The sequence below is a fragment of the Octodon degus genome, unplaced genomic scaffold (assembly GCF_000260255.1).
Source record: "Octodon degus isolate 3935 unplaced genomic scaffold, OctDeg1.0 scaffold00127, whole genome shotgun sequence".
In the NCBI taxonomy this organism is placed as follows: Eukaryota; Metazoa; Chordata; class Mammalia; order Rodentia; family Octodontidae; genus Octodon; species Octodon degus.
This window is the reverse complement of record NW_004524703.1, coordinates 1,863,340-1,875,346: the sequence shown is the minus strand read 5'-3', so window position 1 is coordinate 1,875,346 and position 12,007 is coordinate 1,863,340. Positions and strand designations below refer to the sequence as shown.

General features: G+C 45.8%; 1 protein-coding gene and 1 pseudogene across 1 annotated transcript in view; one reads left to right on the top strand and one right to left on the bottom strand.

The window, feature by feature from the left end:
• Positions 1 to 8,986, top strand: part of LOC101588280 — a 39,332-nt pseudogene extending 30,346 nt beyond the window's left edge.
• Disc1 (disrupted in schizophrenia 1) overlaps positions 1 to 12,007 on the bottom strand; it is a 352,530-nt gene that overhangs the window by 324,137 nt on the left and 16,386 nt on the right. The gene's annotated exons all lie outside the window — the stretch shown is intronic.

Here is a 12,007-nt window from a genome sequence, read left to right as displayed (position 1 = left end):
CTAGAGGTGTGACTGCTAAATGCTGCTGACTGATTATCCGCGGAAATTGCCAAGATCTCTCAGAGAAACTTGATAAAAAGGTGGTACGCCAAACATAACTGTCATGCCACAATTTACAGTGGCTAAATCTGGGAAACAGCCCATGTGCCCATCAACAGACCAACGGATAAGGAAAATGTGGTGCTGGAGGCAATGGAGTACTATTCTGCCATAAAGAAGGATAAGCAAGTCATTTCTAGGTAAATAGATACAGCTCAGGACCGGAGCCATAAATCTGAGTGAAGTAAATCAGACACACAAGCTTAAATGTTACATTGTTTCTCTGTGTGAGAAAACCAAAGGGTAAACAAGGAGCAAAAATAACAGAGAACAGATACTGGGAAGTAGGAAGAACATGTTCAAAGGGGAAGGGGAATGGGAAAGGGGATGGGATGAAGGGGAATGGGGGCAGGGTGAAGGGAATGGGGGCAGGGCGAAGGGAATGGGGGCAGGGTGAAGGGGGATGGGGATGGGGTGAAGGAGAATGGGGGCAGGGCAAAGGAAATGGGGGCAGGGTGAAGGGGGATGGGGCAGGGTGAAGAGAATGGGGGCAGGGCGAAGGGAAGGGAAAGGGATTTTTAAAAAATGGGAGAGAAAATGAAAATAAAGCTTTTGTAAATGGGAAGGGGAAGAAAGGTTAGAGGAGAGGAGGAAAATAGAGAAAAAAGAACAACTAAGATATATTATGTACAGGTACAAATGCCCTATGATGAATGTGATCATTATGCATGGCAAGCACATATGGCTGTATGTATGGCTAATTAACACACACACACACACACACACACACACACAACCTGCCATGCTCCACAAAGTTTTCAAACAGAAAGGTTTCCAAGCCAAAACTGTGGAAATCAGTTTGGTTTCAGGCAGAGTCAGTGCGTGGCGTCGGTTGTAACCCAACAGCCAGCCAGAATCAGTCGGTTACGTGGGAGGAAGGAAGCTTCTGGAGAAAGTGACCGGGTCAGGTCAGAGGTAGAAACCGCCACGGAGGGCAGACCCACGAGTCGGTGTCACCCGTGGCGCAGCACAGCTGCCTCGGCATGGGAGACTTGGGGTCAGCAGTGCAGCGCTTTCCCTGCGAGCTCTTTGGTTTGTCACTGTAGAAAAGGTTGGGGGTCATTCCTGCACAACAGGACACTCAGGGGTCCCTCAGCATCCCTGAGAGGTTACTCATCAACCAGGAAAGAGGCTGAAAGCTTCTGCGACAAGTGTGTAGGCTCGCCACGTGATCCGGTTCCAGCTGCATCAAAACCCTGAGAGGCCTGGGACAGTGCAGCACTCCAGGCCCGCCAGCCCGCCAGCGTCCCAGGGCAGGAAGTCATGGGCAAGGTGCAGGTCTTTCCTCAGGTGCGTGAGGCAGCAATTAGCACAATCACCCCAGGCCAGCAAGGTGGCAGGGTACAAGGTGATGGGTTCTCAGCGCTGCAGAGAAACAGGCAGAAGGAAAAAGGGAAAGGGCAGGTCAAGGAATTCTCTCCATGTCCTCAAAGAAAATAAAGCCCCTTTCCCTTTTTTCTTCTGCCTGTTTCTCTGCTGCGCCATTCAGCTGAAAAACACCTATCACAAGGGAATTAGGCAGAAGAGAAGACAAGACAGAATCCTACAGCTTGAATTTTCAGCCCTCATGTCTGTTAAAGAGATGTTCAGATTGGAAGAGCTGCTGGAAGCCCAAGAGAGGTAAAGGAACAGAAAAAGAGTACCTCACCTCTTCAGAGGAGCTCGGGTCCCCAAGTGCGATCAGATGCACCATGACTCGGTACTAGCAGCACCCACTCGTGGTCACAGAAGGACCCTTAGCAGACCTGAGCCACCGTGGAGCCACCAAGACTAGTGACTGGCAGGCACTCTGGTTTCCAGATGATGAGAGAAAGGCAGGTGGTCAGCTCTTCTCTGAAGCTCACTGCTCTAGCCAAAGGGAACGAGGAACGGGTGAGGAAATCTTACTGATCCAGCGTGATTGTATGGCTACTTCAGAGCTCCGCCTTGGCACCAGACAGGGCTTACGCACTTTACAAATTATATCTCGCTTCCTCCTCCTCTTCACAGGCTTGTTACTAAGCCATTTGCCCAGACAAGGTGAACTGAGGACCCAAGAGGCTGAGGAAGCCGCACTGCACGTGGCTAAGGCCTAACTTAGCCAGCAGGTAGTTTATTCCAGAGCGGGGTTTGTGCTCTAGTGGCAGTTCAGCTTTGGTTTTTTGCTTGTAGGTCTGGGGATAGAACCCAAGGCCTCGACTGATCTATCCTGCAAAACTCTCTTTCTAATATAATGGAGAAGTGAAATATTTCCATGACAAAGAACAACTAAAGAATTTCATGATGACAAAGCCAAGCCTACAAAGACTACTAAATGATGTTCTAGAGAGGGAGCAAATTGATCACAGCCCCATGAATGAGAATGGAAAGAACCCACCAAATAGGGCAAACAGAGGAGAATAAGAGGTATACAATAGTAGTCTTTCAGTTATTCTTTTGTGCTCAGCAGCAGAATATTTTCATCAGCATACTCTACAAATGGACTTCTCTTCCACCCTATGGGTCATGATTCCACCTGAGTCTACAGGGTGGATTTCAAAGAAATAGCTGTAGCTCAGTCCCACAAGTGACGCCTAGCCACCAGTACCTGTCACGGTCATTATGCATGTCCACAACACACTCTAGAACTTTATGTGATATACTATCCTCAAACGGTTAGAAGTGCTGGTCATTTAGTTGCCATTCCAGTATTTATCTTATGTTTTACTCTTAGTACTTCTTTGCTATCATGAAAACTTTTTTAGTTCAATTGTTTTGAAACATTTAATTTTCTGAATATTACTTAATCTTAATTTTTGTTCTAAAATCTATACTGTATCTTTGACTTAAAATTTATTTAAAAGACATTGTATGATATCTTCTCCTAGTATTAGAAACTTTAAAAAGTATATTTCCATTTTCTGTTGACTTTTTTAAAAAAAAGAGGTTTGTACCTTTGTTGTTTATTTATTATTTCTTGCTTATATCTTGTAATATGAGAAACTACTTTGGCAGTAACAATACACAATGTACTAACCATCGTTACTCTCCTCAAATCTTGTTTTGAGATTTTGTACCATTGTTTTTATTTTTTTTCTTTAAAATAAAAATAACTGATGTCAAAATAAAAGAATTTTTTTAAAAATTTAAAAAAAAGAACCCAAGGCCTCCTGGACACTAAGCAAGTGCTCAGCCACTGGCCCCTAAGAACTATGTTCTCAAAACTATGCTGCTTCTCAAAATTAGGAGTAATGTCTACAAACACTGCTAAAAGTTAGACATAATTAGTGGCAGACACCAAAGCCAGTTTTCTCCTCTCCATTCTTGAGGATGGAGGTGGGTTGCCTGTGGTACATCTCTGGAGAACAAAGAGCTCGAATGTGTGGGGGTGCGAAGAAGCAAACATTATGGGCCACTTTTTTGTAAAACATGACAACTATAAGATTTCCCTCGGACCAGTGGTACCTGCCTGGACACCCTGCTCAGCTCCGCAGCATGAGGCCACTGAGCAGCAGTCAAGGGCCACAGGTGCCGCTGAAAACACAACCAATGGCACAGACTCTCAGCTTGAGAAGGTGACGAGATGCAAAGGAGAAGCCAAGAAAAACCACAGGAGGGAAGACAGCAGCCGTGTAAGAGCAAGCAAAACACGGGCAGCGGGCAGCGAGGCCCCTCCAGAGGCAACCAGAAACAAGGACTCCGACCCTACAGAGGCAGTGGTCTGTAGGCAGGAAAAGAATAAATAAGTGCTTCGCGAGGTTCTCCGACTAATCCTGACTAAAAGGAGTTAAAACTTTACCCAAAATATTCCCTCAGGAGCAGTCTCAAGGGCAAGGGCAAGCTGACAGAGCACAGGGAAGGCCAAGTGCACACAGCGGAGGAGCTGGGGCAGCCGTCCCTCGCCCCTCCAGCAGAACACAGGGAAGGAGGGGTGGAGGTCTCCCTAACATTGGGAAGTCTCTTATTCAGCATATACAAATATACACTCACACCTATTCATTCAAGGAGCACCCTACCTCTATAGTAATAGCCACAAGAGCCCTTACTAACTCTAAGCTGAACTTAAACAAGGCGCCTCCTAACAAGCCAGCTGCTCAACGCAGAGATATGTCCCTGTCAAGGACAAATAAACAGGAAAAAATGTTTACACAAAGCCCACTAAAAAAAAATAGTGCTCACATAGGCAGGGATGCTCGGTTTAATCCAGACAGCCCAGCAAGTCACTCAGGTTGTGGTAAGTTCGAGAAAGGAAAAAGGCCCCACTTCCCCCACAGAAAAAGACCAAAGACAAAGGCCTCAGGTCCTCCACCTCTGCTGAGCTCCCTAGGAAGCTTTCTGTCTTCTGCTCTTTCCTCCTTTTTTTCTTAAGCTCCACGCTGTGACTTCATCACTGGTTCTCAGCTTACGACCCCAGTCTGCTGCTCATCCCCGCACAGCAGTGGTACACACCCCAGACTGGACAACCCAAGCCCCAAAATGAAAGGTACACACAGCACAAGGAGAAAAACGAATGCGTGACTGCTACCCAAGAGGCCCCGGTGAAAGCAATAACCTTGGAAGGTCCACACAGGTCCACACAACTCTCAGGAAACACCAGTCTCCCCAGAGGGGCAGAGCACAAGCCTCTTCGAGTGGATGTTGGGGCATTCGCTTTGCTTTTCACTCATGGCTCCTGGCCCTTGTTATTTCCTAAATGACCAGAACAGTGAGGTTTTTAGAAAGCATTTGACCCTTTGTCCTTGGTTCCCAAGGTGGCTTTGAAATATTTTCAGAGCAATAAAAGTGAGGTACCATCGTTTGTTGTAGTATCAGGTTCTTTTAAGCCTCAAATAACAAAAATCTCTCTCTGGCCCTCCTCCTGCCCTCCTTTCTCCTGCTCCCCTTTCTCCTCAAACCAGTCACAGGAACTAAAAATAGATTAAGCTGTGCCACCTTCCTGCCTTAGAGCTGGCCGTCAAGAAATCCTCTGAGTTCCTTGTCTCATAGTGAATCAGGAGACTCCACCTGAAGAGGGTTTCACCCCATGCCCAGGAAGAAGGAAAGCTCCCCAGAGGGGCCCAGGAGGTTCTAGACAGACAGCCTTGCCGCAGCCTCACTTGCCTACCTGCATTAACTCTGCCCTTTTGGTCCAGGCCCATCTCCACACACCAGCGCTTCGTTCATCCTACATGGTGGGGACACTATGGACTCAAAGGACAGAGTTCAAGGAGCTTCTAGACAGATCAGCTTCTAGAATGATCACCAGGAGATGTTGCTGCCGGGAGAAGGCATGGGAGGGCATGGGAGCTCCACCCCTCACCCATTCCTCACTGTGGGCATGGCTGCCTCTGTGGCCTTTGTAATGTCCTTTACAGTAAACAAGTTAACATAAGTAAATGTCTTGCTTGGCTGGTGTGATACCTAATCTATATCTGTATATAATTATGTTATAATTATATAATTATTATATTACATATTATAAGTATTTTATATATAATATTAATTACAGTTTTTATACGTCAGGTTTTTTGGGGGGGTTGAAACAAGGTATGCTATTTGGTTTAGGCTGGCCTTGAACTCAAAATGATCCTCCTGCCTCTGCCTCCCAAGTGCTAGAGTTATAGGTGAATACCACTATACCTGGCAACTTTTTTGCATATCAGTTAAACTTCAATGAAGTTGTTTTCAAAAATGAAGTTGGCACAGCCAGCAAGATAGCTTAGCAGAGTAAGCACCTGTTTAGGCAAGAGCAGGGACCAGGGTTCCATCCCTGGGACCACATGCCTGTCCAACCCCGCCCCTGGGCACACTGAGCCAGTGACCATGATCAGGCAGGGTGGTACAAGCCTGTAATGCAAGTGCTGGGGAGACTGAAAACAGATGGATCACTACAAATCTGAGCTACAAGTTTTTGAATGTTAATAATATTTAATTTTTTTTTTAGTATTTTGCAGTTTACAAAGCACTTTCTCTTACACCATTATACCTAATCTACTCAGAAGTAGTGACTCCTTGTCCCTGGAGGAATTCAACAGAAGCACCAATCAGGACAAATAACACTAAGGCCCTTTCCAACACCAACAGACTTAGACTCTAAACTACTTTACTACCTTACAACTTGAACAGCTAATTTTTAAAAGAAAGGATTTTAGATTAAAATGTTAACCCATGGGCAGCATGAAAGCTGAGTTGGATTACCAAAAGAGAAAACAACTTGATCTTCATAAAGATGAAGCAGGCCCCCAAGCAGTTAAAACAGCAATCATTTTGTGTGTGAACAGGACAAAGTGTCTCAAGCACAGAGTCTTTCCCCCACAGCTTTGGCCAGGAAAGAGCTGAGGAAAGGCACTGACAGAATGGAAGGATTTAGCCTTGATTCTGTAATTGAAAAGGAGGTCAGCTCCAAAGGGGTCCAACAGACTGTATAGCTCAAGTGCAAATTCAAATTGTCCTCCTACTTCCTTTGACAACCTGTGGACTGCCCTAGATTTATCCAAACTGAGGATGAGACCTCCATGGTGCTCCTGGGTACCTGGGAGTTAATGGTAACAATCCCACCAGGTCCTTGTTTCAGGGGGCACTGGATCTGTGCTGCTTGGTCATGACCTCCTTCAGCATGTGGCTCGTGTCTGTGTGTGGCCAGGCTGCACAGGGCGCACGTGGTGATGGGAGCCAGCCTGCTCACTGCTTCCAGATAATGTGTCTTAGGTACAGTGGCTGCAGTGATTGCCTGGAAATACCTCAGCATTAAAGAAAGCCTTGAGGGTTCACAGCACAGCCATGCTGAACTTAAGACATAAGAGTTATGCAGTATGACCAAAATATACAATCAATGTTCAAATAAGTAAACCTTATTACAGTAAAAAACGTTGCCATTGTCATGTTTCAGGTCATGCAAGGGAAAAATATAATACAAGAAACATTTTATAAGATGTTTTTATAATGAATCACCTGAAGAATCATATACAAAGAGTACAAGATATCTGTCCGCATACTACTGACCAAAGAATCCAGCTGAAAGCCTGAATTCCACAATATCCTGCATGAGTCCAGCTGAAGACCCACAGGCCATAACAGTGTCTCCCACAAGTCCAACTGGAGCCCTAGAACCACGACAGTGTCTCATGCAGGCATCTTTCATGGATCTGCGCTGGGAAGGCCCAATGGTCAGTGGTGGAAGCTAGAAAGCATGTGTCAACAGGATAAAGAATCTGTGCTAGCAGGCTGAGGGATCTGAACTGGAGTCAGGAAGTGATGCTCAAAGTAAGAAGCAGAGCTCCCCAAAAGTACCACAGCCATCATCAGCAACAGTGAAGTCCCAAGTTCCTCCAACAGTAAGGAAAGCTGAGTTCCTATCAGGAAAGCCAACATGATAAGCTTCTCCGAGAGAATGAGCTATGCACCATTGTCTCAGTTACTCTTCTGTCATTGCTGGGACAAATACCCAATACCCAAAATGAAGGAAGGAAAGGTTTATTCAGCTTACAGTTACTGGAGATTTCCGTCCATACTCGGCTGGCTCCAAGGCAGAGCGGCACAGGGCAGAGGGCAGCAGTTCACGGTGGCAGCAAAGAGCAAGAGGAGCCAAGTGAGGAGTAGCAGCAGCAACAGCAGCAGAGAGAAAGAGTCTGTCTCTCTGTCTCTTTTGTGTTACATTCAGGCTATCTGCTCCAGGGGGAAGTACACACACCCATAATCCCAGCAGTACTAAAACCCATAATCCCAATGGACCAAGAGCTAATCTCAAACTCTAGAAGTCCCCACCCCATGACTGCATGAGGCTTTGGGGGAACAATTAGACACAAACCATAACAACTGTCTTCCCCACTTGAGCTAGGAAACGATGCTCAAAGGAGGACCAGCTTCTCCATAGTGAACCACAGCCATTCTCAGCAACAACAGGTGCTGGGTTCCTTCTCTGGTGGTGGTGAGAACTGCTGAATTCATCAGGAAAGCCAGCCTGACAAGTTCCTCCAGCAGAATAGCCTAAGACAGCTTCTCCACACAGCTTTCCTAACAGCCTCCCAACAGCTTCTCCAGGTCTGCCGCTGGCAACAACCCTCAGGTGGGCCTCCCACACCCAGAACCAGGCTAGTTCAGTTCAGTTGGGTGTAACACATTGACCACCAGTTGGCAGTCCACCACAGCCACCAACCCCCCATCAAAATATCCTTTCTTGCTTCACACGCACTTATCCCCTCATTTTTGAGACTTTCTAAAGCAGTTCTGGAAGACCTCTTTCATATACTCACAAAGAGTGGCCAAAACTGTGGGAAAAGCTGAGTGCAATCCAATGGAAAGGCAGGCCCGTAAAAATGTTACAGTGTGTCTTCATCCCCTCGAGTCCCCAGATCTGGCACTGTGCAACTTCTGGCTCTTCCCTATCATCAAAATAACCATGAAAAGTAAATGTTTTGAATTGATTCTGGACGTCAAGGCAACCACGACAGCACTACTAAAGCTACATAGAGGATTGTAAAGAGTGTGCAGCAGGGCACAGAGGATGGAGGATGGGCAGGCACCACTGTCTCTTCTCCCAGCTGTCCTTGCAGCAGCCAACCTTTCTATGAAGTGCTAAATAAAATAATGAGAGCAGATATTTGCTGGAGATCTCATGGCTGACATTGATTGTCATTTTTTATTTATGCACCACTGAAAAGTTTCTGTGGCTCTTTAATCAGATTAGCTATAGTGTTTGCCATCTTTCTCTCCAAATTCCATCTGTCTCTCCTTATTAGCCTGCTCTTTAAATCTTTCCCAGGAGAGATTAATTGAGTGCATTTTTCTTCCCTCTTGAGACAGAAGCAATGAGACACAGGACAGCAGGCATCCTACAAGACATAATGTCTTTTGCTCTCGTCCCTAGCAAGACATGAAAAGCTCAGAGGATGCAGGAAACAGCAACCTCAACCTGAGTGGTACAACCTGTGACTTGGGCACTAAACAGTAAGCTTGTTCCTGGTCTGCACTGCTGTTCCCATCTGGGACTGTGTGCTAACAACTCTTTTCCTCTCCGGGGACCGTGAACCCCAGAAGGTAATAAGATAGTGCTGGCCTGGATAAGTGGAAGCAGCGACATTGCAGATGAGACAAGGGGAGAAGTAGTCCTGCCATGTGACCAGGAAAGCTGCTCAAGGAGGGAGTGATGTGAAGGAAGAGACGGGATGTTAGAGACATTGTTCCCAAAGTATCAAGAGGGTCAGGCGAATGGGAGAAGTGCTCCACTGGCTGTATTAGTAAGCTTCCTGTAGCTGGGACAAAACACACAACACCCACAACTTAAAGGAGGAGAGGTCCACTTTGGCTGTTTCCAGTGGGTGCAGTGTAGGGAGAGAACAGCTGCTCACCCTGCAGCAGCCAGGAGGAAGGAGGTGAGGGGAATGGTGAGGATGAGAGGGGAGAGAGAATACACCTTCCGGGTCACACCCCCAGGGACCCCTCCACCTCCGAGGAGTGCCTTTACTCCCTGAGTTCATCAATGGAAGAACTTGCTAATGAGGGCAGCAACCCCATGATCAAATCACCTTGCAAACACCTGAGACTTTTGGGGGTCATTCTAGATCTGCACTGTAACACCACTGTCCTACTCCTGCCATAACAAATCACCATGAATTCAGTGGGTTAAAGCAATCCTAGTGATGGATAGTTCTGCAGGGCTCAGAGACCACAGGGCATCCCACTGAGATGAGTATAATCCTCCCTACTGGGGCCTCCAGAGAAGAAGTCATGAGTGCAACTCTTCCAGCTTCTAAGAGCTGCTTAAATCCCTTGGCCTCCCCCTTCCCGCAGCTTCAGCCCAACAGCTTAGACCTTCAGATCACTCTATGACCTGGGCTCCTGCCTCCCTCTCCTTCCAGGCCCCTGTGGTTACACTGGGCCCACCTAGTAAGCCCAGTCAGCCTCCATACTGCAAGATCCCCACAGCTCCCTTTGGCTTTCTGTGTGACACATCCTCAGGCCCTGGGTGTGAATGTTGACCTCTTTGGAGCTTGCCTCCTGCACCTATTTAGGCAAAGATAGAAGGGTGGAAGTGTAAGCTGGCCACAGGCACGAGGAAGTCAGAGACTAAAAAGGACTTGTGGGTCTTCAAAATAATAATAAGCAGCCAGGTATAGTGGCATACGTCTGTAATCCCAGCACTCAGGAGGCTGAGGCAGGAGAATTCTGCAAGTTCGAGGTCAGCCTGAGCTACAAAGTAAGTTGAAAGCCACCCTGAACTGCATAGTGAAATCCCTGTCTCAAAAAGACATAATAATAACAACAACAAAAACAATAATAATAATAAATGGAGCCAAGGAGATCTAGATTCAAACTTAAATTCTCCAATTATGAAGTGGGCAACTTTGGTAAGTTACTATCTCTCGGCCCCAGTTTCCTCATCTGAAAAATGGTGATATGAATAGTACTCTTCTACTTAGGCTATAGTGATGTAAATTAATACATTGAATATATTATATAATATATAAATCCATATAATTAATATGTGACCTAACAGACATCATGAAGGCATAATAAATTGTCCCCAAACCTAAAATTAAGGACACTAAGGCTCACAAAATTAAGTAGCTTAGCCATGTCTGTCTATTTTAGTATGTGCAGTGTTTCTCCTGGCCAGCTCTTGAGACCAAGCTCAGTATTTGGTCCCCATTTAGGAAGACAGCTGCTGATTTACCAGAAAACTGAGCTTCTATACTCAGGTTACTGCGCTGAATGCCAGGGGCATAAAGCCCCACAGAGCTGCAGATGTGGTGGAAAGAGCAAACAAATACATGAAACATAAATACATCTGCCAAAGAAGTTTAGCATGGATGTGTTAAATGAGTGGTACAGACAGAATGGGTAGCAGGTTGAGTGGAAGTGATGTAAGTCATGAATCACAGCTCATAAAAGAAGGCTTCCTGAGCTGGCCTGGGTGGCACATGCCTGTAACACGCCTGTAACGCTTCACTCCAGGAGGCTGAGGAAGGAGGATCAGGAGCACACGCTTCAGCCCAGCCTGGGCAATTCACCTAGACCCTGACTCCAAATAAAAAATAAAGGACAGGGATATAGCTCAGTGCAAAGGTCCTGGATTCAATAGAGAGAGGGGGGGAAGGGAGAGGGGAGAAGGGACAGAAGAGAGGGGAGCGCAGAGAGGGGAGCTGGGAGAGGAAAGAGGGAAGCTGGGAGAGGGGAGAGGGGAGAGGGGAGACGGGAGTCAAAGTAAAACTTTTTACAATAGAACAGGATCCCACCAAATGCTGTCCACAAGAGACTTACGTTAGATGTGAACACACATGTTGACAGAAAGGATGGGGCAAGATATTCCATGCGAATAGTAAGAAGGGCCAGCAGCTTCCTGCTTTCAGTTCTGCTGGCATCAGTCCACTGGAGCAGTGACAGGCTCAGGTGCCACACAGGGAGGAGTTGAGGTCCCCCACTGCCCAGGGCTCTCAGGCCCGAGAACTTCCCCAGGACCCCTCCACACACAGAGGATGGATTCAGATACACACACCCTACAAGCAAGATTTATGTTGCTACTCCTTTTATTTCTGCCCATTTAATTTTTTAATGCCTTAGTTTTAGATTTAGTTTTGTCTTCTAAAACGCAACTTTTTTATGCTTCAGTTTCATTTAAAATTTTAGGGGTTTTGTTTATTTTTACTTTTTAAATTTGAAATAGAAGAAATTTCTCTTTCACTTATGCTGAACCTCAGACATATTGTATCTTACTGAATATGTAAGTCCTGAGTCCTGAGTTTGCTTTGTCCTTCTCAATAATTTGCCAATTTACTTAACTTTTACTTTTACTTATTCCTTTATAATATTTTTTAATTGACATCAGTTATTTTTATTTTAAAGAAAGAAAAAAAATAAAAACAGTGGTACAAAATCTGAAAGGAAGATTTTAGGAGAGTAACAATGGTTAGTACATTGTGTATTGTTATTGCCAAAGTAGTTTCTCATATTACAAGATATAGGCAAGAAATAA